The following is a 25,565-nucleotide window of genomic DNA, read 5'->3' as shown; positions in this document are numbered from 1 at the left end:
ATACAAAAAATTTAAGCTGGCGGCATTCTAAAGGAAAGAGAAGGGAGAGTACTGATTTTTGTGTTAAAACTATTAAGTATTTTGGCAGTGTTTTTGATTTGCTAAATTAGAAATACAAGGAAAGGACGGCTGTAAGATATGTGGTAGAGGAATTTGGCACTAGTCACTGAGGCTTATACTGGTTGTTAGAAGGAGGAAGAGGCAAAAGGGTTTCATCAGGAGTGCCCTAGAGAACAGTCAATCGATTGTAGAAAAACACTAAGGAAACTGTTTGGAGAGGGAAGGAAAAGATATTACATGCGGTTGCAAACATGTTTTCTTTGAAGAAATTGTGTGATGAGCAACTAAAATATCCCTTAGGTGGTGGGGGATGCAAACTTGGACCTGGGAGAAAGATCAAAGCCAAAAATGAATAGTCTCAAAGTTCTATATCCAGATGTAATGTTGAAGCCTGAGCAGGAATAACACAAATGTCTGAGTTGGACACAGGTCCATTGTCTAGAAAGAGGAAGAACCATCAAGGGAAGAATAGTCTGGGGTGGAGGAGATGTAAGATCCCATAGGAATATAAAAGCCACAGGCGGAACTAATTTCAGGAAAAATGATATGGCCAGCAGTGTCAGGGCCTGCAGATACAGACTAATGAATGGTCACAGAAGTAGACTTGAGCTTAGATAGTAAAAATTGAGATCCAGGAGGAGGAAGAGTGTCAACAAGTAGGAAGCTAGTGGGGGAGAATATATTTGTAAATGACATACCCGACATGCCTCAACACCCAAAAAGCAAATAACTTGATTAAAAAATGGGCGGAAGACACGAACAGACACTGCTCCAGAAAAGAAATTCAGGTGGCCTACAATGCTCCACATCGCTGATTGTCAGAGAAATGCAAATTAAAACCACAATGAGATATCACCTCACACCAGTTAGGATGGCCAACAACCAAAAAACAAGGAACAACAAATAGTGGCGAGAATACAGAGAAAGGGGAACCCTCCTACACTGTTGGTGGGAATGTAAACTAGTTCAGTCATTGTGGAAAGCAATATGGAGGTTCCTTAAAAAACTAAAAATAGAAATACCATTTGACCCAGGAATTCCACTCCTAGGAGTTTACCCAAAGAGAACAAGATCTGAGATTCAAAAAGACAGATGCACCCCTATGTTTATCACAGCACTGTTTACAATAACCAAGACATGAAGCAACCTAACTGTCCATCAGTAGATGAATGGATATAGAAGATGAGGCACATATACACACTGGAATATTTTTCAGCTGTAAGAAGAAAACAAATCCTACCATTTGCAACTACATGGATGGAGGTAGAGGGTATTATGCTCAGTGAATAAGCCAGGTGGAGAAAGACAAGCACCAAATGATTTCCCTCATTTGTGGAGTGTGACAACGAAGCAAAAGTGAAGGAACAAAACAGCAGCAGACTCACAGAACCCAAGAAGGGACTAAAGGTTACTGAAGAGGAGGGGTGAGGGAAGGTGGGTGAGGAGAGAGGGAGAAGGGAATTGAGGGGGTATTATGATTGGTACACATGGTGTGTGTGGGGTCACAGGGAAGACAGCGTAGCACAGAGAAGACAAGTAGTGACTCTGTGGCATCTTACTATGGTGATGGACAGTGACTTCAATGTATGGGGGGGACTTGATAATAAGGGTATCTTATATTTACTGATATAGTAACTACAATCTTGCTCATGTGAAACCTTCATAAGAGTGTATATCAATGATACCTTAATTAAAAAAAAGGGACAGTAAAATAAGAGGTGATTCTATTGGGTGACCAGTGGGTGAACTTTAAATGAAGTTAACTTGATAGATATTTTTCCTGGATGACTAATTGACTAATAGATATTTAAATCTCTCAGGTTTTATCAATTTCAAAGACTTCTACAATTCGCAGAAATTGGGGAAGAGAGCATGTCTTATGTTTAATGTACTTTATGTTTCATAATTCTTTTTTTTATTTCCATAAAATACAATCTTGTATATGACTGTCTTCACTCATTCCCCAAAATGAGATTTGTCTCTTTGACTTTAAGTGGGAGAAGCTGATTCATATATGGCCGATCTGGCTTTATGTGTCCAGTAGCATTCCAGAGCAAGGGAGTAAAATGCTGTTTGTCCTTCACTTTTTCTCTTATCTGTGGAGCCAAGAAAACCTTACCACTTTAGAATGATACTCCTCTGTATGCCACTCACTGCTTGATTGATTTATTTCCTGTCGCTGTCATGACTTTGATAAAGAGAGGTTTTTTACAGCAGGGATTCTGATGTGAACATCCCAAGATCACAGCTTTCTTAAAAATCATTAACACTCTTGTTTTATACTTTGAGTGTTTGCTTCTTGGCAATAGTTCATGGGATCTGACTGAATCTAAAATCTTAGAGGCACAGTTAAATCATTTAGGTCTGTATTACAAAGGATAACTTAGTTCACTCAAGTCTTAGTAACAAGATATCCTGCATCAGTTATCATCCTCCTCATAGTTAAAACATCAATCAAATTAATTAGTGAATTGCTCAAGAGCCCTTCACCCAGCTGAGAGCATTGAGCATAACTGGCTAACATGTCCTCTGGAAGCCTTTGTTCATTCATTCAGGCATTCATTTAACATTGATTGAGTACATACATACTTACTCCAGGCTGAAGAAGACCAGTCACTGCCCATAGGATTCTTCAAGACTAGTATCTTCACAAGTAGTGACAGTCTCAATGCAGTGTAGAAGACGTAGTAGCAGTGAGCACAGGAAATTATAAGAGAGAGTGTGACTAGAATATGATAAAGGGAGAGGTGACAAATGAAATTGGAGACAGTATTTACAGTTTATGTAAATCCTTACATTACTTGCTAAAGAATCCTAATTTTATCCTGAAAGCAATGGTGTCCATTGAATTATTCTAAGCAGAAGCAAGTCATGATAAGCATTTGGTTACATTCTGGGTAGGATAACAGATTTAAGGGGGAGGGAAAGTTGGAGGCAGGAAGACAGTTATATGACTATTCTAGAAATTGTGGTAAGTGGGGAAGGTCTTACTGAAGGTCCTTTCTACATGGGCTGGGAGAGGGGGTGCTGAATACAGAGCTATTTGGGAGGCAGCAGGCACCAACTGAATGGAAGGAACAGGAGGAACTAAGAGGAGAGTCAAGGACAAGTTTGCGGCTTCTATGCCCAGGTAATGGCGGGACAAAAGACAGAGGTGTCAGCCTTTGGTTATCTCTCAACTGAGCAAGATTATAGCTGCCGAGTCATCCAAGGCTGATTCAGTCTTTGACATGACTCCTGCCAGTTCATTTTTGAGGCCAACGATGAAATGGCTTTTGACCTCTTGAAACTGAGACCTTTGGAACAGTGCTGAATAGATATGAATCCAGTTTCATTGCTGGGAGCCTTAAGGTTCCTACCTCAGGATTTTGGAGGATGTATGCTTGCTTTCACTACAGTAGGACACCCTTTTGATAGTGGTTTTCTGTCATACTTTTTTTTTTTTTTTAGAGGGCATCTCTCATATTTATTGATCAAATGGTTGTTAACAACAATAAAATTCAGTATAGGGGGGTCAATGCTCAATGTACAATCATTAATCCATCTCAAGCCTAATTCTCGTCAGTCTCCAATCTTCTGAAGCATAACGAACAAGTTCTTACATGGTGAACGAATTCTTACATAGTGAATAAATTCTTACATGGTGAACAGTACAAGGGCATTCATCACAGAAACTTTCGGTTTTGATCACGCATTATGACCCATAAACAATCAGGTCAAATATGAATATTCATTTGATTTTTGTACTTGATTTATATGTTGATCCCACATTTCTCCCTCTATTATTATTATTATTTTTATTTTTAATAAAATGCTGAAGTGGTAGGTAGATGCAAGATAAAGGTAGAAAACATAGTTTAGTGCTGTAAGAGGGCAAATGTAGATGATCAGATGATCAGGTGTGTGCCTATGGACTAAGTATTAATCCAGGCTAGACAAGGGCAGCAAGACATCCACGGATGCAGAAGATTTCTCTCAAAGCAGGGGGGGTGAGGTTCTGAGCCTCACCTCTGTTGATCCCCAAATTCTCACCTGATGGCCCCCATGCGACTGTGCCTGTCTTAGGTTGTTCCTCCCTTGAGGAATCTTACCCGTCTCTGGCTAACCAGCCATCTTCCGGGGCCATACAGGGAAATGTAAAGTTGGTAAGTGAGAGAGAAGCCATATTGTTTGAAAAGGTTAGCTTTTTACTTGGCAGATTTATGCCCTGTGGCTTCTATGCCCAGCACTTGTCTCGAGGTTTCTTTACCACCTGGAGGAATTATGATACTCGGTAAATTCGATATGAGGCACGAATTCTATTTAAGGGTTGTAATTAGGAAGGAAGAAGAAAAGCTATAGAGGTAGCATATGGAGGAAAACATGGGAGGATTGATTATTTTTTTGACATATCTTCTTGTAGAGTAACTTAAGCATGTATAGGTTTTAAACTACCAACTAATTTGCGCTCACATATTAACATAATAGGAATACGGTGACATAAACAAAGCAAATCTATAATTACCATCCATCTCCAGTGAAGCCAAGAAAACCATTTAGGCACCCTAGGCATTTGTGAAAATTTGTTTATGATATGATGGATATTGTCCAAATGTACTTGAACAGTCTGAGAGAAATCAGACAAATTAAAGCAGCCCATTTCTGGTATCTGTTCACATCCCATATGTTCTTTTAACCATAGATAGTCTATAGTCATAAGATTTTGGAGTGCTACACCTTGCACCCCTCCCAACTCCTGGTTGAGTTCCAACAGTACAGATCCGGTCAAATTCGTTGTCTCACTGTATGCACATGCCAGCCTAGACATCTTCCTCCTTATTCCAATGGCAAGTCCAGGAGACGGTGGGGTGGATGCAGCCACAACCGCAGCATTGCTCAGATCCCTGTGGAGGCTTTTTGATGATCATCCCCCGGCACGAGTCCTCCAGAGAGTGCTGATGCCGGAAGCTCCTCCTCATATCGTATCTTAGTTCATTTTCTGGGTAGCCAAGCTAGGCCTTGATCTTCTGCATAGAAACAAACAGACCCTTTGCCCACACTTTGACATGCCCTCTATACCACTGTGCAGAACTCATTGGAGGTCAGCACACAGGAACTGCTTTTTTTTTTTTTATTAAGAGAAAGGAATATTATCAGAAAAGAGTACCTCCATAGCTGATCATCTGACACCCTTTAAGTGATCAACATTAAGGATATTTAAAGCATGTGTTGATCTTTGATTTACCAATAGTTTTATCCTGTCAAGGAGTAATCCCCCTTTTCTTTCTTTCTTTCTTTCTTTTTTTTTTTTAATTTTTAGTCTACACTTACATGAAGAATACTATGTTTACTATGCTCTCCCCTATATCAGGTCCCCCCTAACAACCACATTACGGTTACTGTCCATCAGCGTAGCAAAATGTTGTAGAATCACTACTTGTCCTCTCTTTGTTGTACAGCCCACCCTCCCCTTTATCCCTCCCCCCCCATGAATGCTAATCTTAATACCCCTCTTCTTCTTCCCCCCCTTATCCCTCCCTGCCCACCCATCCTCCCCAGTTCCTTTCCCTTTGGTACCTGTTAGTCCATTTTTGGGTTCTGTAATTCCGCTGCTGTTTTGTTCCTTCAGTTTTTCCTTTGTTCTTATACTCCTCAGATGAGTGAAATCATTTGGTATTTCTCTTTCTCCGCTTGGCTTATTTCACTGAGCATAATACTCTCCAGCTCCATCCATGTTGCTGCAAATGGTTGGATTTTTCCACTTCTTATGGCTGAGTAGTATTCCATTGTGTATATGTACCACATCTTCTTTATCCATTCCTCTACCGATGGACATTTAGGTTGCTTCCAATTCTTGGCTATTGTAAATAGTGCTGCGATAAACATAGGGGTGCATCTGTCTTTCTCAAACTTGATTGCTGCGTTCTTAGGGTAAATTCCTAGGAGTGGAATTCCTGGGTCAAATGGTAGATCTGTTTTGAGCATTTTGATGAACCTCCATACTGCTTTCCACAATGGTTGAACTAATTTACATTCCCACCAGCAGTGTAGGAGGGTTCCCCTTTCTCCACAGCCTTGCCAACATTTGTTGTTGTTTGTCTTTTGGATGGCAGCCATCCTTACTGGTGTGAGGTGATACCACATTGTAGTTTTAATTTGCATTTCTCTGATAATTAGCGATGTGGAGCATCTTTTCATGTGTCTGTTGGCCATCTGTATTTCTTTTTTAGAGAACTGTCTGTTCAGTTCCTCTGCCCATTTTTTAATTGGGTTATTTGTTTTTTGTTTGTTGAGGCGTGTGAGCTCTTTATATATTCTGGATGTCAAGCCTTTATCGGATCTGTCATTTTCAAATATATTCTCCCATACTGTAGGGTTCCTTTTTGTTCTGTTGATGGTGTCTTTCGCTGTACAGAAGCTTTTCAGCTTAATGTAGTCCCACTTGCTCATTTTTGCTGTTGTTTTCCTTGCCCCGGGAGATATGTTCAAGAAGAGGTCACTCATGTTTATGTCTAAGAGGTTTTTGCCTATGTTTTTTTCCAAGAGTTTAATGGTTTCATGACTTACATTCAGGTCTTTGATCCATTTTGAGTTTACCTTTGTATATGGGGTTAGACAATGGTCCAGTTTCATTCTCCTACATGTAGCTGTCCAGTTTTGCCAGCACCATCTGTTGAAGAGACTGTCATTTTGCCATTGTATGTCCATGGCTCCTTTATCAAATATTAATTGACCATATATGTTTGGGTTAATTTCTGGAGTCTCTAATCTGTTCCACTGGTCTGTGGCTCTGTTCTTGTGCCAGTACCAAATTGTCTTGATTACTATGGCTTTGTAGTAGAGCTTGAAGTTGGGGAGTGAGATCCCCCCTGCTTTATTCCTCTTTTTCAGGATTGCTTTGGCTATTCGGGGTCTTTGGTGTTTTCATATGAATTTTTGAATTATTTGTTCCAATTTATTGAAGAATTTTGCTGGTAATTTGAGAGGGATTGCATCAAATCTGTATATTGCTTTGGGCAGGATGGCCATTTTGACGATATTAATTCTTCCTAGCCATGAGCATGGGATGAGTTTCCATTTACTAGTGTCCCCTTTAATTTCTCTTAAGAGTGACTTGTAGTTATCAGAGTATAAGTCTTTCACTTCTTTGGTTAGGTTTATTCCTAGGTATTTTATTCTTTTTGATGCAATGGTGAATGGAATTGTTTTCCTGATTTCTCTTTCTATTGGTTCATTGTTAGTGTATAGGAAAGCTACAGATTTCTGTGTGTTAATTTTGTATCCTGCAAATTTGCTGTATTCCGATATCAGTTCTAGTAGTTTTGGAGTGGAGTCTTTAGGGTGTTTTATGTACAGTATCATATCATCTGCAAATAGTGACAGTTTAACTTCTTCTTTACCAATCTGGATTCCTTGTATTTCTTTGTTTTGTCTGATTGCCATGGCTAGGACCTCCAGTACTATGTTAAATAACAGTGGGGAGAGTGGGCATCCCTGTCTGGTTCCCGATCTCAGAGGAAATGCTTTCAGCTTCTCGCTGTTCAGTATAATGCTGGCTGTGGGTTTATCATATATGGCCTTTATTATGTTGAGGTACTTGCCCTCTATTCCCATTTTGCAGAGAGTTTTTATCATGAATGGATGTTGAATTTTGTCAAATGCTTTTTCAGCATCTATGGAGATGATCATGTGGTTTTTGTCTTTCTTTTTGTTGATGTGGTGGATGATGTTGATGGATTTTCGAATGTTGTACCATCCTTGCATCCCTGGGATGAACCCCACTTGGTCATGGTGTATGATCCTTTTGATATACTGTAGAATTCTGTTTGCTAATATTTTATTGAGTATTTTTGCATCTACATTCATCAGGGATATTGCTCTCTAATTTTCTTTTTTGGTGGGGTCTTTGCCTGGTTTTGGTATTAGGGTGATGTTGGCTTCATAGAATGAGTTTGAGAGTATTCCCTCTTCTTCTATTTTTTGGAACACTTTAAGGAGAATGGGTATTATGTCTTCTCTGTGTGTCTGATAAAATTCCGAGGTAAATCCGTCCGGCCCCGGGGTTTTGTTCTTGGGTAGTTTTTTGATTACTGTTTCAATTTCTTTGCTTGTAATTGGTTTGTTTAACTTTTGTGTTTCTTCCTTGGTCAGTCTTGGGAGGTTTTATTTTTCTAGGAAGTTGTCCATTTCTACTAGGTTTTCCAGCTTGTTGGCATGTAGGTTTTCATAGTAGTCTTTAATAATTCTTTGTATTTCTGTGGTGTCTGTCGTGATTTTTCCATTCTCATTTCTGATTATGTTGATTTGGGTTGATTCTATTTTTCTCTTAATAAGTTGGGCTAGAGGCTTATCTATTTTGTTTATTTTCTCGAAGAACCAGCTCTTGGTTTCGTTGATTTTTGTTATTGTTTATTCTTCTCAATTTTGTTTATTTCTTCTCTGATCTTTATTATGTCCCCCCTTCTGCTGAGTTTAGGCCTCATTTGTTTTTCTTTTTCCAGTTTTGATAATTGTGATGTTAGACTATTCATTTGGGATTGTTCTTCCTTCTTCAAGTGTGCCTGGATCGCTATATACTTTCCTCTTAAGACTGCTTTCGCTGCATCCCACTGAAGTTGGGGCTTAGTGTTGTTGTTGTCATTTGTTTCTATATATTCCTTGATCTCTATTTTGATTTGTTCATTGATCCATTGATTATTATTAGTAGCATGTTGTTAAGCCTCCATGTGTTTGTGAGCCTTTTTGTTTTCTTTGTAGAATTTATTTCTACTTTTATACCTTTGTGGTCTGAAAAATTGGTTGGTAGAATTTCAATATTTTGGAGTTTATTGAGGCTCTTTTTGTGAGCTAGTATGTGGTCTATTCTGGAGAATGTTCCATGTGCACTTGAGAAGAATGTATATCCTGTTGCTTTTGGATGTAGAGTTCTATAGATGTCTATTAGGTCCATCTGTTCTAGTGTGTTGTTCAGTGCCTGTGTGTCCTTACTTATTTTCTGCCTGGTGGATCTATCCTTCGGGGTGAGTGGTGTGTTGATGTATCCTAAAATGAATGCATTGCAGTCTATTTCCCTCTTTAGTTTTGTTAGTATTTGCTTCACATATGCTGGTGCTCCTGTATTGGGTGCATATATATTTAGAATGGTTATATTCTCTTGTTGGACTGAGCCCTTTATCACTATGTAGCATCCTTCTTTATCTCTTGTTACTTTCTTTGTTTTGAAGTCTATTTTGTCTGATATTAGTACTGCAACCCCTGCTTTCTTCTCACTGTTGTTTGCCTGAAATATATTTTTCCATCCCTTGACTTTTAGTCTATGCTTATCTTTGGGTTTAAGGTGAGTTTCTTGGAAGCAGCATATAGATGGGTCTTGCTTTTATATCCATTCTATTGCTCTGTGTCTTTTGATTGGTGCATTAAGTCCATTTACATTTAGAGTGACTATTGAGAGATATGTACTTATTGCATTGCAGGCTTTAGATTCGTGGTTACCAAAGGTTCAAGTTTAGCTTCTTTAGTATCTTACTGCCTAACTTAGCTCGCTTATTGAGCTGTTATATACACTGTCTGGAGATTCTTTTCTTCTCTCCCTTCTTATTCCTCCTCCTCCATTCTTCATATGTTGTGTGTTTTGTTCTGTGCTCTTTTTAGGGGTTCTCCCATCTAGAGCAGTCCCTGTAGGATGCCCTGTAGAGGTGGTTTGTGGGAAGCAAATTCCCTCAGCTTTTGCTTGTCTGGGAATTGTTTAATCCCGCCATCATATTTAAATGATAGTCATGCTGGATACAGTATCCTTGGTTCAAGGCCCTTCTGTTTCATTGCATTAAGTATATCATGCCATTCTCTTCTGGCCTGTAGGGTTTCTGTCGAGAAGTCTGATGTTAGCCTGATGGGTTTTCCTTTATAGGTGACCTTTTTCTCTCTAGCTGCCTTTAAAACTCTTTCCTTGTCCTTGATCCTTGCCATTTTAATTACTATGTGTCTTGGTGTTGTCCTCCTTGGATCCTTTCTGTTGGGGGTTCTGTGTAATTCCATGGTCTGTTCAATTATTTCCTCCCCCAGTTTGGGGAAGTTTTCAGCAATTATTTCTTCAAAGAGACTTTCTATCCCTTTTCCTCTTTCTTCTTCTTCTGGTACCCCTATCATACGAATATTATTCCTTTTGGATTGGTCACATAGTTCTCTTAGTGTTGTTTCATTCTTGGAGATCCTTTTATCTCTCTCTATGTCAGCTTCTATATGTTCCTGTTCTCTGGCTTCTATTCCTTCAATGGCCTCTTGCATCTTATCCATTCTGCTTATAAATCCTTCCAGGGATTGTTTCACTTCTGTGATCTCCTTCCTGACATCTGTGATCTCCCTCCAGACTTCATCCCTTTGCTCTTGCATTTTTCTCTGCATCTCATCCCATTGCTCTTGCATTTTTCTCTGCATCTCTGTCAGCATGTTCATGATTTTTATTTTGAATTCTTTTTCAGGAGGACTGGTTAGGTCTGTCTCCTTCTCAGGTGTTGTCTCTGTGATCTTTGTCTGCCTGTAGTTTTGCCTTTTCATGGTGATAGAGATAGTTTGCAGAGCTGGTACGAGTGACTGCTGGAAGAGCTTCCCTTCTTTTTGGTTTGTGGCCTTCCCGTCCCCCTTCGCAAGGCGCTGGGTTCTTGCAGGTGTGTATGTGGTCTGGATGTTGTCCTGTGTCCTCTGGTCTCTATTTTAGGAGTAGTTTTCTTTGTTATATTTTCATAGATCTATGTGTTTTGGGGAGGAGATTTCCACTGCTGTACTCACTCCGCCATCCTGGCTCCGCCCTTTTATTCTTTTTAATAACTGTAATCATATGTATGGTTTTCATTTCACCTTGATAATGATTGTAATGCTTAGTACTTTGTATCTTCAAAGAACTCAACGACATTAAATAACTTATCTACCTAATATCCCTGTGAGTTAGTAGGTGGAGATTATTGCCCCATTATTCAGATGGGAAAACCCAGAGAGATCATCAGTGACTTGCCCAAGGCTATCCAGCCTCACACTGACAGAACCGGATTTGGAATATGCAGTTTCCTTTTTCTTATCACACTCATACTACAAGTTTATTGTTAGTCTTAACTTATTAGACCATTTCACCATTTCACTTACTCAAAAATCTCTGCATTTAGGTCTCGAAAAGGGCAAGCAGGATATGAGTGAAAGTGCCCAAATGACTAAGCCCTGCATATGTGGATGGGGAGCAGGTGGAGCCAGGAATAGTAATATAACCCTAGCAGTATAACCAAGTCTCCACTCCAGTATATCCAGGGAATGAATGCCCATTTTCCAGTGGAGCGATGATATCATTTCCGCCAGCAGAGCAGTCAGTCATTATGTCAGGGAGACTTCAGTGGCAGTTTGGTATAACTTTTAACTCTGTAAACTAGCAGCAAGAAAGCGGTTAGTGAAATTGTCTCTTTTGTGTTATAAGGCTCTGTGGTATAATGGAAAGAGAACTGACTTTGGAGCTGTAGAGACCTGATTTGAAATCACTCCCAAGAGGGAACTGAAATGACATTGGGCTATAACAGTGTGGGAGGGATTAGATGATGATGTATGTCAGCTTCCTAGTGTGGAACCCGACAATTATTGCTTCATAAATAGTTGCTGTTATTTTTATTCTCATTCAAAGAGAAGATATAACACTGAGGGTGCACTCTGATTTTTTCCATTGAATGACAGGACCAGGTAGATTCAACTTTTGAGGAATTACAGTCTATAAAAGAAGCCAGTGAAACATTCTGATATTGAGTCAACTAGATACAGTATCACCCCTTGTTCACTGACAAATATGGGAAGGTAATTTCAGTAGGTCAGTCATCAGTGTGTGCCTTCCAAAACATTATAGTCATGTTACAGTAAACTTTTTATATTTCTTGCATCACAAAGATTTATTGAAGTGATAAAAGTTATTATGGAAAACAGTGTCCAGTAACTATGGTAACAGTTATTTGATCTCACAGTAATTAGCTAAGCATTTAGTTGCACAGTACTTTCACAATGCCTTCCTGGTTAGTTCATTAAACAAAATTAGCTTTTGTTTGAACTGCCTTCCTACAACATCTTAAATTTTATTTTAATTCAAAAGAATTGGAAAGTGTTATTCAAAACTACCTATCCAACTTACAATTTATGGGCACATTTGAGGTTACAATTGGTTTTTATTTAATTCTTTATTTATACCACAGTATGATCATGATTTATCAGATGATCCTCTGAACTGTATCTTTCAGTTTAGTAGGGTGAGCTAAGAAATGAATGGTGAAGTTGGAAACTGGTTTTTAAATTCTGACCCCATTCCTGGCTCAGATGGCAGGTTGGGTCAGCTGGTATCTTTCCCATGACTTTGTTTCTGTACGTGGGACATGGGGTCGCTGGATGGTCAGTGTGAGAGTTTTAGGAATGTGATCATTCCTTGATAATCTGCTGCTCCTGATGAGAAACCCGGAGTTAGTGGGTGCCTCGGTTTTGTAAAGCAGTCCCGCTAGGTACCTCTTCTGCCCTCTTCAGCACAATTCACGCTGAGTTCAGGTGCGTCTCCTTTTGCAAGGTGGAATGTGTTGCCGATGATTCACCTCATTGATGATTTCATTCTCAGAGGCCTTCCAGTGCTCCTGAGATAAGGACCTCTCAGACTGTGTTAAGGCCTATCTGCTCTGTACCTGCTCCCCACCCACCCCCTTTGTACAGGTGAAGTGCAACACATACTGTGTGGTGGATTGGAGATCCCAAACACAAATGAAAGCTTCAAGCACTCAGGATTTTAAAACAGCAAAATAATAAAATAAAACAAAAAAAGTTTTAACTTATTTAAAATAAGGAGTCCCAAAGTAAATGAGCAAAATAGGACCCTTTAAAATTAAATGACATTTCCTTGTATTAATTTCATTGTAATTCCTGTCAGTTTAGTGATTTTATTTTTCTGTCACTGAATTTTTAAAAGACAATACTAGCTTTCAAAAACTAGTTGCTTTCTGAGTTGTCAAGCTCTTCTCTCATTTAACTGGATGTCACATACCAGTTTTCAGTTGGGCAGGTGTTTTTCATATGGGCCATGACATTTCCAATTCTACGCTATTTATTTGCCAATTAGGTTGTTTTCTATGCAGGATAAATGCATCTTTAGTTTCACTAAGGTTAGAATTCTAGTGTATTAATCTATTTGTTCTTGATTGGTCTTGAAATTTTGGGCCAATCTGAAGATAATAAAAATAATAATACAGTTTGACCCAGGAATTCCACTTCTAGGAATTTACCCTAAGAATGCAGCACTCCAGTTTGAAAAAGACAGATGCACCCCTATGTTTATTGCTGCACTGTTTACAATAGCCAAGATATGGAAGCAACCTAAATGTCCCTCAGTAGATGAATGGATAAAGATGTGGTACATATACACAATGGAATGTTACTCAGCCATAAGGAAAAAACAGATCCTACCATTCGCAACAACATGGATGGAGGTAGAGGGTATTATGCTCAGTGACATAAGCCAGGCAGAGAAAGACAAGGACCAAATGATTGCACTCATAAGTGGAGTATAAGAACAAATGAAAACTGAAGGAACAAAATAGCAGCAGAATCACAGAACCCAAGAATGGACTAACAGTTACCAAAGGGAAAGGGACTGGGGAGGATGGGTGGGAAGGGAGGGATAAGGGTGGGGAAAAAGAAAGAGGGCATTACGATTAGCATGTATAGTGCGAGGGGGGCACGGGGAGGGCTGTGCAACACAGAGCAGACAAGTAGTGATTTTACAGCATCTTGCTATGCTGATGGACAGTGACTGTGAAGGGGTATGTGGGGGGGACTTGGTGAAGGGGGAAGCCTAGTAAACATAATGTTCTTCATGTAATTGTAGATTAATGATACCAAAATAAAAAATAATGATAATAATAATACAACAAACAATAAGTTATGCTCACTGGCTTCAGCACATGACTCATTCCTTTTTCCCATCTTCTTTCTTGCTTTTTGTCTTGTATGAGTTTGACATCTCAGCTGAAAAGCCCCTAAAACACTTCACACCTCTCATCTCTTCTACCTACTCTTACTTCTTCATAGAATAATGTCTTTCTTTCACTCCATTTGGAAAAAAATTGATGTCCTTTGAAGCAACTTTTGTGAAACTTCCCTTGATTTCTCTCCCATCCCGTTTTCTGATCCCATGTCGTTTGTACCTAATTCTTGCCTCCACTTGTCATCTTACATTAAAACTTTTGGTTAAAAATTACCTTTCCCCAGTGAGCTATGAACTCCATCAGTAGAGTTTCACTCCTTATAGAATTTTCTATGTATGGCTCTCCAGTCCCTTCAGAAAACAGAAGTATTATTTGTTGAACTTCCAGTGTATTTTAGGTGCTGCACAGTGTGTTTTAACCATTCCCGTAACCCTATGGGGTAAGTATTAACATCCACATGTTTTATCAAGAGAATCTAAGGTTCAGAAAGATGAAGTGCCATAAGAAGTTAGTAATTGGAAGAGCTGGAATTTGAACACAAGACTCTCTGCCTCCAAAACTCGGTCTCTTTCACTTTTCCAATCCATTGGCTCCATTTTGGTGACTCAGCCCAGTATGAATTCCATACCAAACCAATTCATTACAGCAGGCACCACAAACCTGTATTCCTTTGATCTCTTGGCCTGGTACTGTGCCAGCAGTTGACCAGCAGTCTACCCCCCTCCCTCCTGGGTCTCCTGCCTGCTCTAGTGCTCTAGATCTCTGCTGAAGAAATGACACAGATCTTCCAGACATGGCTTTTTACAAAGACAGGCAACATAATATCATTTAGACAAAGAATGCCTGGTTTACCACTCACATCGCACCCCAAGCCTCTGCAGTGCCCATCGTGAATACGGACAGTCATGAGTTCATTCACAGCCTTCCAGGTAATCAGTTGATGAGAATTAAGATAGTAGATAACACTTATTTGCCACTCTGCTGTACCCCCTAACTTGCTGTTGCTGAGCAGTTGTCTCTTGCTTCTCTCTCAGTCCTACCACCAGCAGAGTTATTAACACCCTGAAACCCTCTTTCTTTCTCCTGAAAAAGTGGATGACTTAATTGTTTGCTTATGCTTTTAGTTGACCCACCTTCCTCCTACCACTCTCTGTAGAATAATTAGTAATAGAGTAGCGTCATTTTACTGTACATTTCATGAAGACAAACTGTGTGTATCGTCCCTCATATATAAAGTGCCTGGTAGACAACATGGATGGAGCTAGAGGGTACTACGCTCAGTGAAATAAGCCAGGTGGAGAAAGACAAGTACCAAATGATTTCACTCATATGTGGAGTATAAGAACAAAGAAAAACTGAAGGAACAAAACAGCAGCAGACTCACAGAACCCAAGAGGGAACTAATGGCTGCCAAAGGGAAAGGGACTGGGCAGGAGGGGAGGGAAGGGAGGGATAAGGGCAAGGAAAAAAAAGGGGGGCCTTACGATTAGCATGTATAATGTGAGGGGGGGCATAGGGAGGGATGTGCAACTCAGAGAAGAAAATAGCGAGTCTACAGCATCTTACTACGCTGATGGACAGTGACTGTAATGGGGTTTGTATGGGGGGACCTGGTAAAGGGGGAAGTCTAGTAACCATAATGTTCTTCATGTAATTGAAGATTAATGATAATAAAATGAATTTTAAAAAATAAATAAATAAAAAATAAAGTGCCTGGTAGAGTGCCAGATGTGGTAGAAGCTCAAGTACAGAAAGGAGGGAAAATGGAAGGAGGGATGGAGTTGGTATGGATAGTATACTGTATACATCTTTTTGTTCTCTCGTAATAATTCAATGAAGTCGGTATTATTATCCCTATTAGAGATGAATAAATGGACACTCGTGGAGGTTACACTGCTTATAATTGGAGGAGCATCTGGTCTTTCACAGACTTGCCCAAATTCCATCTCTTCTGGAAAACCTTTTATTATCCCTTCAGCCATGACCACCACCCTGCACAACTATGGGGAATACCATTCACATAGATGACAGTGTGAATGACACCCCTGCAGTTGTGCAATTTGGTGGCCCTGGTGAAAGCTCCCTCCTCTGTATTTCTGTGGTGCTTGAGGTCTTTGTTACATCAGGTTTCACACTGTGCCCCTGCATTCTACATTAAAGTCCTGTTGCCCCTACTAGGTTATGAATTCCTTGAGGGGAGGAAAGTGCTTTTTTCATCTGTGTCTCTTGATGGGCATACACAGAGTGATTGCTGAATGGTTGGATATCCTGTTTGCTGTTTGGCCGAACCTGTACCTCTGTCACGTGAGATCTGTCAGCCATCCTCTGCCTCACCTCGGTTTCCTGCTCTTGATGCTCAATATCTTTCCTGCCAGTTCCTGAGGAAGGCATCTCCCCTTCAAGTTGCCTCTCTCTTGGTATCACAGTCAAGGCCACCGGGGTATTCATTAGGCAGTAGGGGCACAATGACCAAATGATATCATACTTTTCAGAAACCTCAAAAATGTTGGAGATCTTGAAAGAAAAATGATTGGCTGAAACACACAAAGAAGTATAGGATCGGAGACAGACAAGAATTAGGCTTGAGATGGATTAATGATTGTGCATTGAGCATTGACTCCCCTATACAGAATTTTATTGTTGTTAACAACCATTTGATCAATAAATATGAGAGATGCCCTCTCAAAAAAAAAAAAAGTATAGGATCAAAAATAAGTGTTTAAGCAAACAAATATAAAACTAACTATGTTATCTTCATTAAATGTTAAACTTGGGAGTGATTACTGCGAAATTATAGCAAACATAAATGAGTAACCCATAGCCAAATAGTTTAAAAAACAAAAATAGAATAATTCTTTCAAAAATGTTTTGGCCATAAACTTATTTTTCGTGTGGGTTATGAGTATAGCTTTTAGTATGTTTGATACGATGTTAGGGTGAGGGACTCCAAAAATTAAACATATTTGACCTCTTAAATTGTCTGGGTTTGCAATGCCGTGCATATAGCCCAACAAATATTTGCTGGATTTTCATTGATTGTATTATATGATGGTGGTCTCCGTTGTTTTGGAGAGAAGTAAGCATGGATATTTTGTTATTTTACTTCTATTGTGTTGTTAAAAAGAAAAAAGTTAAGAGAATTCTTCCTATTTATGTAGAACAAGTGCCACATTCCCGTGGAGATACTGAGAAATCTTTGGGGCCCTCGGGTGGTACCAGTTAGAGGCTCTTGAATGCCCTGTCCTGGCCTACTGTCAGGTTTCCTTGCCACCCTGTCTGGTTTCTTCCAAGGATTGGAAGTTGGGGATGGCAAAGAAGCCCTGAAGGCAGAATGCTAGACCAGGTGAAGCAAAGGGGGTGCCCCGGCTGGGCCCTGGGAACAGTCAGGAACAAAGGCAAGTGCAGTGTGTGTGTGAGCCTTGCTGGAACTGACCTTTCCCCTTGCCCTTCACATTCAGGGTAACCCAAAGTGACCAGCCATTGTTTTTAGGTACTGATTATGCAGTGACCATGTATACAGATGGTAGAGGTATTTTCCTCAGCAGTGAGGATTGGCTATTTGTAACCTGGGTAGATTTGGGTATGCTTTTGCTTCAATCAGGAGGGATGTTTCCCCTTTGCTTATTTTGGGTGTTGTTTCATTTTTCATTCTGTAATGTAAATTGCAGTTCCACTACTGATGTTTGCTTTTATATCTGGTCAAAATCCTCTGTCACCCTTCACCTTTCACTAGCTATGTATAGTGTTGGTATGCCTTTGATGACCGAAGAGGAAGGTTCATACCTAATGTTGTCGGCTTACTAACCATCTATCAGGGACGGTTCAGCTCACAGTGAGAACCAGGATGGGACTGCAATTGAGGCATAGCTGGAGGATAGGGCCATCATCAAAGGTGAAAATGTAAAGCATGTTAAACATATTGTGTATTTGTGTAGGTATTATAATACATCACCCATAACCACCATGAAGGGATTTTTTTTTAATAAGTAGATTTACGTGATTTATCATCTCCAAAAGTTTAGAATTGCCAGTTAAATACATATGTATTTCTCAAAGGAAATCATGAAAAAGGACATTCCACTCTTATTACAAAGCTATTTTAGGGGTAAATATTTTGATAGCTGTGGGTCACTGCGCCTGGGAGCTGAAACACGGCTGAGCCTGAGGCAGCACAGATGGAACACTGAGACATATCAGGGGTTGCCCCCTTCTGCATATATATTGCAAGTGGTTGATTATGGCAGTGTGAACATTAACATATTCTATGCCACTGTCAGAAGAATAACTTCCATGTGAGAAATGGTCTTGTTATTTAAGAACGGTAATGACCATTCTAAGACTTCCCTCACAAATAAACTAGAGTGGAGTATGTTATGATAACAAGCATTTTGTTAGGTAAGAGTAATAATTAGAATCAAACTGGTAGACTGGAGTAAGTAAAGTCTGCCTAAACTTGTTTCAGATACAGCATGAATGTTTAGGTAAAGTGCATGTAGTGGTCATAAGGAGAACGGATGCATTAAGATGGAAAGATGGCTTGATATTTTTCTTTTTCGAAGCTAATAGTTGAGACACTAAGACATATAAATAATAACTTATAATTTATGAAAATAATCAAACACATCATCCAACCTTGTTGTTAGGAAAGAAGCATGTACCTTTAAAATGTTGGCTGATTTCCATGCTTGCCTGTAGATAGTTTGCATTAAGCCACATTTTAAAATTGTAACACTTTTTTCTTTCGTTTGAGCTAAAATCCTTTTCTTCATTCATCAGCCTTAAAAAACTTGTCCTTTTGAACGTTGCATTGTTTATTAGCAGAGGATGAACGTAATAAACCCAGCACAGTCTTTTACACTCCCTACAGATTAGCAAGAAATGGCTTAAACTGTATAACAACAAGCATGTATTTTATTTGTCGTATTTGGTGTTCCTGGTAAAGCATAAGTTTCTTGCAGGCAGGAACCATCTCTATGTCCTCATTTAGTGGTTGTTGAATAAACGTTGAAGCACTCATAACTAAGAAAGTGACAGTTTAACTCTCCAAAAGCTTTCAGCAAACAAATGGTAAAGATGATTTTTGGAAGAAACCACCAAGATGTCTTTGTTAGTAACACAAGCAGGAACTTGGGTAATGTGAGCTACCGTTGCTGGAAGTTGGTTCATTGTAAACTTAGTCTTGTATTTCTACTAGAGAAAAACAGGCCCAAATACTACCTCAGAGAGAGTGTGCATAAATTCAGCAACTAAATTTGATTTTCCAAAGAGTTTCTAAACTGAGGAAATGTCTTTTAAAACCGTTTATCTAGAATGTTCTGTGATTGCAACATCTGCTAAGCCTATTACGTTCTTCTCTTAAACAGTTTTATTGTTGTGTGTGCAAACTGCTTATTTCATGCAATAAAGCTAAGTTGACTGCAGACTTTCTAACAAGCAGGAATTTTTTTTAACAATGAAGACACTGCATATTCCCTATCATCGTACATGATAGTAACACAAATAGTCCTGTTCAGAATGATCCTATTAACCTCATTTAAAAAAAGAAAGTCTCTATTATTTGAAGTCTGATTATAATATAGCTGATTATAATATAAACTGATACTGAATATACTTGCAGCAATGCTTTTGACCCCTAGTATGTTTCATTACATTTTTGTTTGGGACCCAGACAGGAGAAAGCCTTTAAATGTCTCTAGATGTTTTTATTTAAGACACAGGATTCAATAGCAATTAACTGACTAATGGAGAAAAGATTTTTATTACATCTAAAATCTAAAATTTGGTAAGGGAAATCTCGTTTTATACTGTTGTAGTTTGTCTGTGACTATATTTGGATTGAATAAACATGTTTAGTAATTTAAGACTTTCTCACCTTCATGTTTACCTACCTGGCTGCTGCTGTACAGACCTCCAGTCTTCCTGAATAGTAGCATAGCTGCAGAGACCACGGACTTGTTCAGGAGCTCTGCCCACCTACCCCAAAGAGGTCAGTGAATGCAAAGTCAACTTCTTGCCAACAACTCTGACAGTTATAAGTAGATGAAGATGACTTTAAAAAACATTCAGAGTTTTTGCTAATGATAGCATTTCACCCTTAAAACACATCAGTGAGATACCATTTGCTATTTGCCCCAACTGTGCAGAGCACGGCAAAAAACTGTGTAGGTCATTTGACCTGGAGCCAGTGAAAGGACACGAAGCTGGTTTGTCATTTTTGTGGTGGTGCTTTAATACTGGAGACATTCTCATTTTAGAGACGGCTAAACCAAGTTAAGTGTGAGCTGTCTGTTTATTTTGCTATCTGAGGCAAAAATGAAAGCTCAGGGGCTAAGTGACTAAAATTTCCATGTGCCATGTATGCTGCAAGGCTATCGCGTGTTTTGAAACAGTGATTCAAGAATTATAGAAGACTCAGATGGACTTAGAAGTCTTCTTGCACATTCTCTATAGCTCATAGCTTGCAAACTCAGATCGTATTGGGGACAAGGAAGAAAGTAAGTGGATAAAAACCCCTCCCATTGAAATTGATGCTCTAGAGAACAGATGCCCTTGTCTAGTGTCTTATAGCTTCCAACTTTTCTATAGAAACTGGAAATTTGTTTTTTTTAATGAAATAGCTTAAATTTTAAATATTAGCTATTGATTGAAAATTTAAAAGCAATGTGTTGCTAAACAAAACCTGTCTGCAGGCTACATATAGTTGGTGGTCACACACTTAACCTCTGTTCTACTTATTCCCTTGATTTGTGAGTCAGAACTTACATGTGATCTCAGGTGTTTGTCTCTTAATTTTAAAACAGATACAAGCCTGCAAAAGTCAGGAGGTCAGTCGTTGTTGATGATGACCTGGTAATTTTCACTGGGTTCCATTCAGCACAGTTACTGTGCATCATCTGTATGTAGCGCACTGTGCCTGGGCACTGTGAGTAATCGTCAGCTGTGCAAAAACAGGATGAACTGACACAGCGACCTGTGTCACACATGACTCGGAGCTCTAGTGTCCAGCTATTTTGGGCAGGCCTGGACTCTTGCAGATATTTTCACTTAAATTATGGGCGGAAACTGATGAGGGTGGCTATGCTATCGTAGGAAGGCACTCTGGCCTAATTGTTGAAAGACAAGTTGGTAAAGCAAACCACCTGCCTTTGAATCTTGATTGTGCTTCTTGATAATTCTCTGACCTTGGGCATGTTATGTAACCTCTCTGTGGTCTCACTTTCCACATCTGTAAGTGGGGTTAGTAATAATATCTACAGCATAGAATTATTATCATGATAGAATAAGATAACCTGACATGTAACTCTTAGCCCATGTTTGACACATAGTAAATGCACAGTAATTATTAACCACTGGTCCTCTGGCATTTCATTAGGAAAGCACTGAATTTAGAATAAAGAGAACTGGGTTTACACTCATTCTGCTTGTGTAGTAACTGTGATCAACTTAAAAGCACTTAACCTCTGTGAATATCAGTAAGGTTAGGATAATATGACAATTAAATGTAATTATGTATTACAATACATAAAGAGATGCACAGATGAAAAGTATGGTTTGATGGTCAAGGAGGGCTGTCAGCATAACAGCTCAGGGATGGAACATGGCCCTCATGACACAGCATAATTAACATGTGGACCATAGAGGAATCCAAGGTTGAATTGCCTGTCTCTCAGTTTCCGCTCACAACATTGAACCACAACACAGTATTGGAATATTATTGGCTTAAAAATGACTAAAATAAAACTTCAGAGAGTAAAAATTTGTTTTTTGGTACTCTCACTTTGTTAAAAAATAAAACTCCCCAAAGAAAGAATATTCCCTTTACTCACAGCTCCTTTGTTGGACTTGGTTTAGAAAGTTCCAGTCTGTGGCTAAGACAGTGACCTGCAGATGTAGAGCTAAGGTTCTAATCCACTGCAGAGCATGAGAGATTCTAGCCGAGTGGCCTAAGTTACTAATGGCCACTTATTTCTGTAACAAATTAGGATGTTGTGCAAGTTTGGTTTGCAAATAGATTGACTCTTGAAGGCAGCGGGTTTCCCTTACGATCAAATGAAGTCATTGGAGGCAACTACCTAAATATTCAGGAAAATCTTTGTTTGTTTGTACCCTGATTCCTCTCTGGGCATAATTTTGACAATGACTGCAAGGATAGAGGATTTAAAACTGAATGGTTTTTGAAACTACAGAGTCTACCTCCTTCCTATTCTCAGCCCTTTCTCAGATTGGAGGAAGGGCAAGGTCAAGAACAATAGTGTTAAGTGGCACCGCTCCCAGGTCACACAGCTGTTTGCTTGCAGAGCTGGGAACTTTCAGTCATTCTGGTGCACTTTCCACCAAAGCACTATTTTCTTATAATTAACAAACAGTTGACTTCAAGGCACTGTGTTTTTCTCTTCTAGATGGTGGTTGAAAAAAATTGCCTTTGATATAAAAGCTCTTAAAAACATTTTTCTCATGCACTCAGATCAACAGAACACAAAACTTTCTTCCTGCCAGATTTCCCTAAGTCCCTTTTGCTTGAATTCTCTTTTCACTTTTCTTTTGAAAAGCTATGTTCTTTCTACACTTAGAAATAACAAATCTTATTTGTTCTGACAGCAGTGTGAAAACATCTATTGCATCAAAATTCCCAAGCAAAGTAAAAAAACCAATGGTCCTTTTCTGAATTTCATTAGCAGTGGCAGCAAACATTTCATCAGAACCTCAGAAGCAATACAGAAAAGAAAAGAAAAATCAAGTTAGCAAGTATATAGTTAATCTTGTACAAGATGAAAACCTGCATTATAAAATCCTGAGTGTTGTAAACTCTGCTTTAAAATCTGCCTGCAGGCTGTCTATCCTTTCAAAATATAGTGCCTGTTGTCAGAAGTAGGATTTTAAATGAAATTTATTACAGGAGTAATATGTATGATGAAATTGCATGTTTATGGAAAAGGTTTTTTGATAAAGACTGAATCAGGCCATCGGGGTGCTTTAAGACATCTTAGGATCTGAAATCAGACCAAAGGTTGTTTTTAAAGCATTCTCTGAAAACTTATTTATAGCTCTAGCCCTGAATTTACTACTGACATAAAGAGCAAGCATGAGCAGACAAGCTGGGGAGAGCTCCGAGTACCTCCTCACAAGATATGATTTACCCTAAGAAATCTTGTCAAAAAATGTTGTATGTTTGTAATTCACATGCAGAGAGGATAAATTTCTTTAAGTGCCCTGTCACTTTAGCTGCTATGGAAGGGTCATCACTTAGCAATATCTGGTGTCATTCAGGTCTAGCTGTGTTCCATCCTCCCCTGGCATTCCTGAGCCACACACTCAGAACTAATACAGAGATGGCAAGTAGCCTTAGTCATTGTCTCTAAAGGCATCTTGATCACTCCCACCCAGGGGCCCAGCAGCAGCCCTCCTACCCTGCTTAGAATCATCTTTCTCCTCTGGAGCCCACTGCTGAAACTCATATTACTTACCACACTGTATTTTAATGGTACTTTCTGTTCCAACACTAGACAGTTAGTCCTTGAGATCAGGGGCTATGTCTTTCTGACCTTGGTATATGCAGGGCCCACCAGGCATGATAAACCCTCAGTTAATGGTGGTAGGTGGGTGGGTGGAAGAGGAAGCAGTCAAGCACCTGTATATAGCTTACATTTCAGGAGACCTTTAAATAATTATATGGATTAAAATACCAAGTAACATCAGAAAACCACTTTAAAAGGTGTTTATTACTTAACTTATTACAGTGTATGTAACTGTATCTGTACGTGTTGGAGTTGCTGCTCTTGAACGCCCGCTGAGGATGATGGGTGCAAGCCTGCTTTCTCTCACTCACTCTTGGCCTTTGTTCATCTCACCTCCTTTTCCTTCAAGATTCCTCCCAGTGTCAGCATCCCTCCTGCCTTCCTGTTTAGAGCCTTCCTGTGAGCTCCCACAGCCTCCTAAGCTCATGTCTACACTGGTGCCCCGCATGCTAGGCTGTAGTCACCGGTTTACTTGTATGTTTCAGTCCCCAGCCTCTATATCCTCTGTGCCTCAGAAATAGTGGTGGTCAGCAAACATTCACCAAATGAAAGTGGCACGAATCATACCTTGGGCTAATGAGGAAGAAAAAATACATTTTCTTAAAGTTTTACTCCTGATGCTAGGAAAGAAACCATAAACTCTAATACTGCAGTCTCTTAGTACAACATGAAGGTTAACCACAGTCAGTTATTCAACTGGTGTGAGAGTTGTTCTAGACTGTCATTATGAAATTAGGTTAAAACTTGAAAGCTAATGTTCCTTACTGTTTACTGACAAGGATCAAGTTTAATTGCCATCTATGTATTAACTGAAAAATAAGGAAATTGAATTAGTTCTGAAAAATAAGAGAAACAAGTCCTACTTTTAATATTCCTTTTTGCTAGCTCTCATCTGTAAATCTGTTGTGAATTGAAGCATATTTGACTATATTTCATTCTTTTTCCTTGTTCTCGCTTTGCCAGTTTTGATCTCCCTACATGTCAAATCATATTTTTGGAATGAAATAGTCACAGGCTTTTTATCATGAGCTACTGTACTGTTTAACTTAGAATTGAGAACAGAATGATAAAATTAGATACAAGAGGTTTCTGTGTGTCATCAAGTAACCTAGTCTAGTTTGGGTAACAAAAATAAAATTCCCTTTAAATAATTTTAGCTCATTCTGAAGCAACTTGGTCAAGTTGAATGGCCTTCGGTCTGTGTGAAGAGGCTGAGGAGCTCATCGCTCCTTTAATGGGCCCAGCAGAGTTTTTCCTGAACACTGAAACTTCCCTTTTCTTTATTTTGCTCCCTTTCCCCTAATTAGGACTATTATAATTAGTGTGCTCATTACCTCCCCTACATAATTTCCCTACCTCCTTGATAGTCACCCTTCATGTATTTTTGGCCTGCCTCCTTTATTCGCTCTCTAGACTGTTGTGAAATTTCGATATGAATATCCTACCTTCTCCTTCACAGGGCTCGCAGCTGAGGGCCTCAGAGAGGGAGGCCTCCCCCATCCGGTTCCCTCACCGTGCTTCTCTTGCGTCTTAAGGGAATTTCTAGCCACGGAGGAGAGCTGTAGTCAGAGACACTGGGGAGGCGGAGGCTGGCCATGTCCTGCAGCGTTGGGCGTCGTGTGTTGATTGTCCCGTGGCATCTCGCTGTTTACCACCAGGTCTAGAGTAGGGGAAATGGAGCAAAATTAAGAAAAGGGAAGTAGCTGTGACCCAACCGCATCATCCTCATCACAAGCTCATAAAGGCAGAGATTTGAGACCTTTTTATGTTCCTATCGAGTCTGTAAAATAAGTTCTGAGACCCTCTTTTCTCCACGCCTTCCTTATGCTTACTTTGTTTTGTCCCTGCCTTCCAGTCTCTTCTTGCCCTTGCCTCCGGGCTGTCATCTGGCGCCCATGAATGAAGCGTGTGGACTTAACACGAGTGCTAACGCTTGGACACCCGTAGGCTTTGCAGATGAAAACAAGATCAACCAGTCATCCTGCTTTGCCTTTTCAGAAACTGTCCCCCCACCCCACCCGCCAGG

The 25,565-nt window shown here is 39.6% G+C and overlaps 1 protein-coding gene and 1 long non-coding RNA gene across 2 annotated transcripts in view; one reads left to right on the top strand and one right to left on the bottom strand.

Annotated features, from left to right (window-relative positions):
* LOC140849250 (serine/threonine-protein kinase TAO1-like) overlaps window positions 1-25,565 on the top strand; it is a 177,568-nt gene that overhangs the window by 50,136 nt on the left and 101,867 nt on the right. The window contains 1 exon segment of the mRNA XM_073236239.1: window positions 19,931-20,010. The gene's annotated coding sequence lies outside the window, so the exon portion shown is untranslated.
* LOC140849303 (uncharacterized) lies at window positions 56-20,947 on the bottom strand. Its single transcript, XR_012131046.1, has 2 exons — window positions 19,913-20,947; window positions 56-2,785 (listed from the first exon to the last, which is right to left on the bottom strand). It is a non-coding gene; the product is annotated as an uncharacterized lncRNA (long non-coding RNA).

Source organism: Manis javanica, chromosome 4 (assembly GCF_040802235.1).
Source record: "Manis javanica isolate MJ-LG chromosome 4, MJ_LKY, whole genome shotgun sequence".
NCBI classification, from domain to species: Eukaryota; Metazoa; Chordata; class Mammalia; order Pholidota; family Manidae; genus Manis; species Manis javanica.
This window is presented reverse-complemented; position numbering and strand designations above follow the sequence as displayed.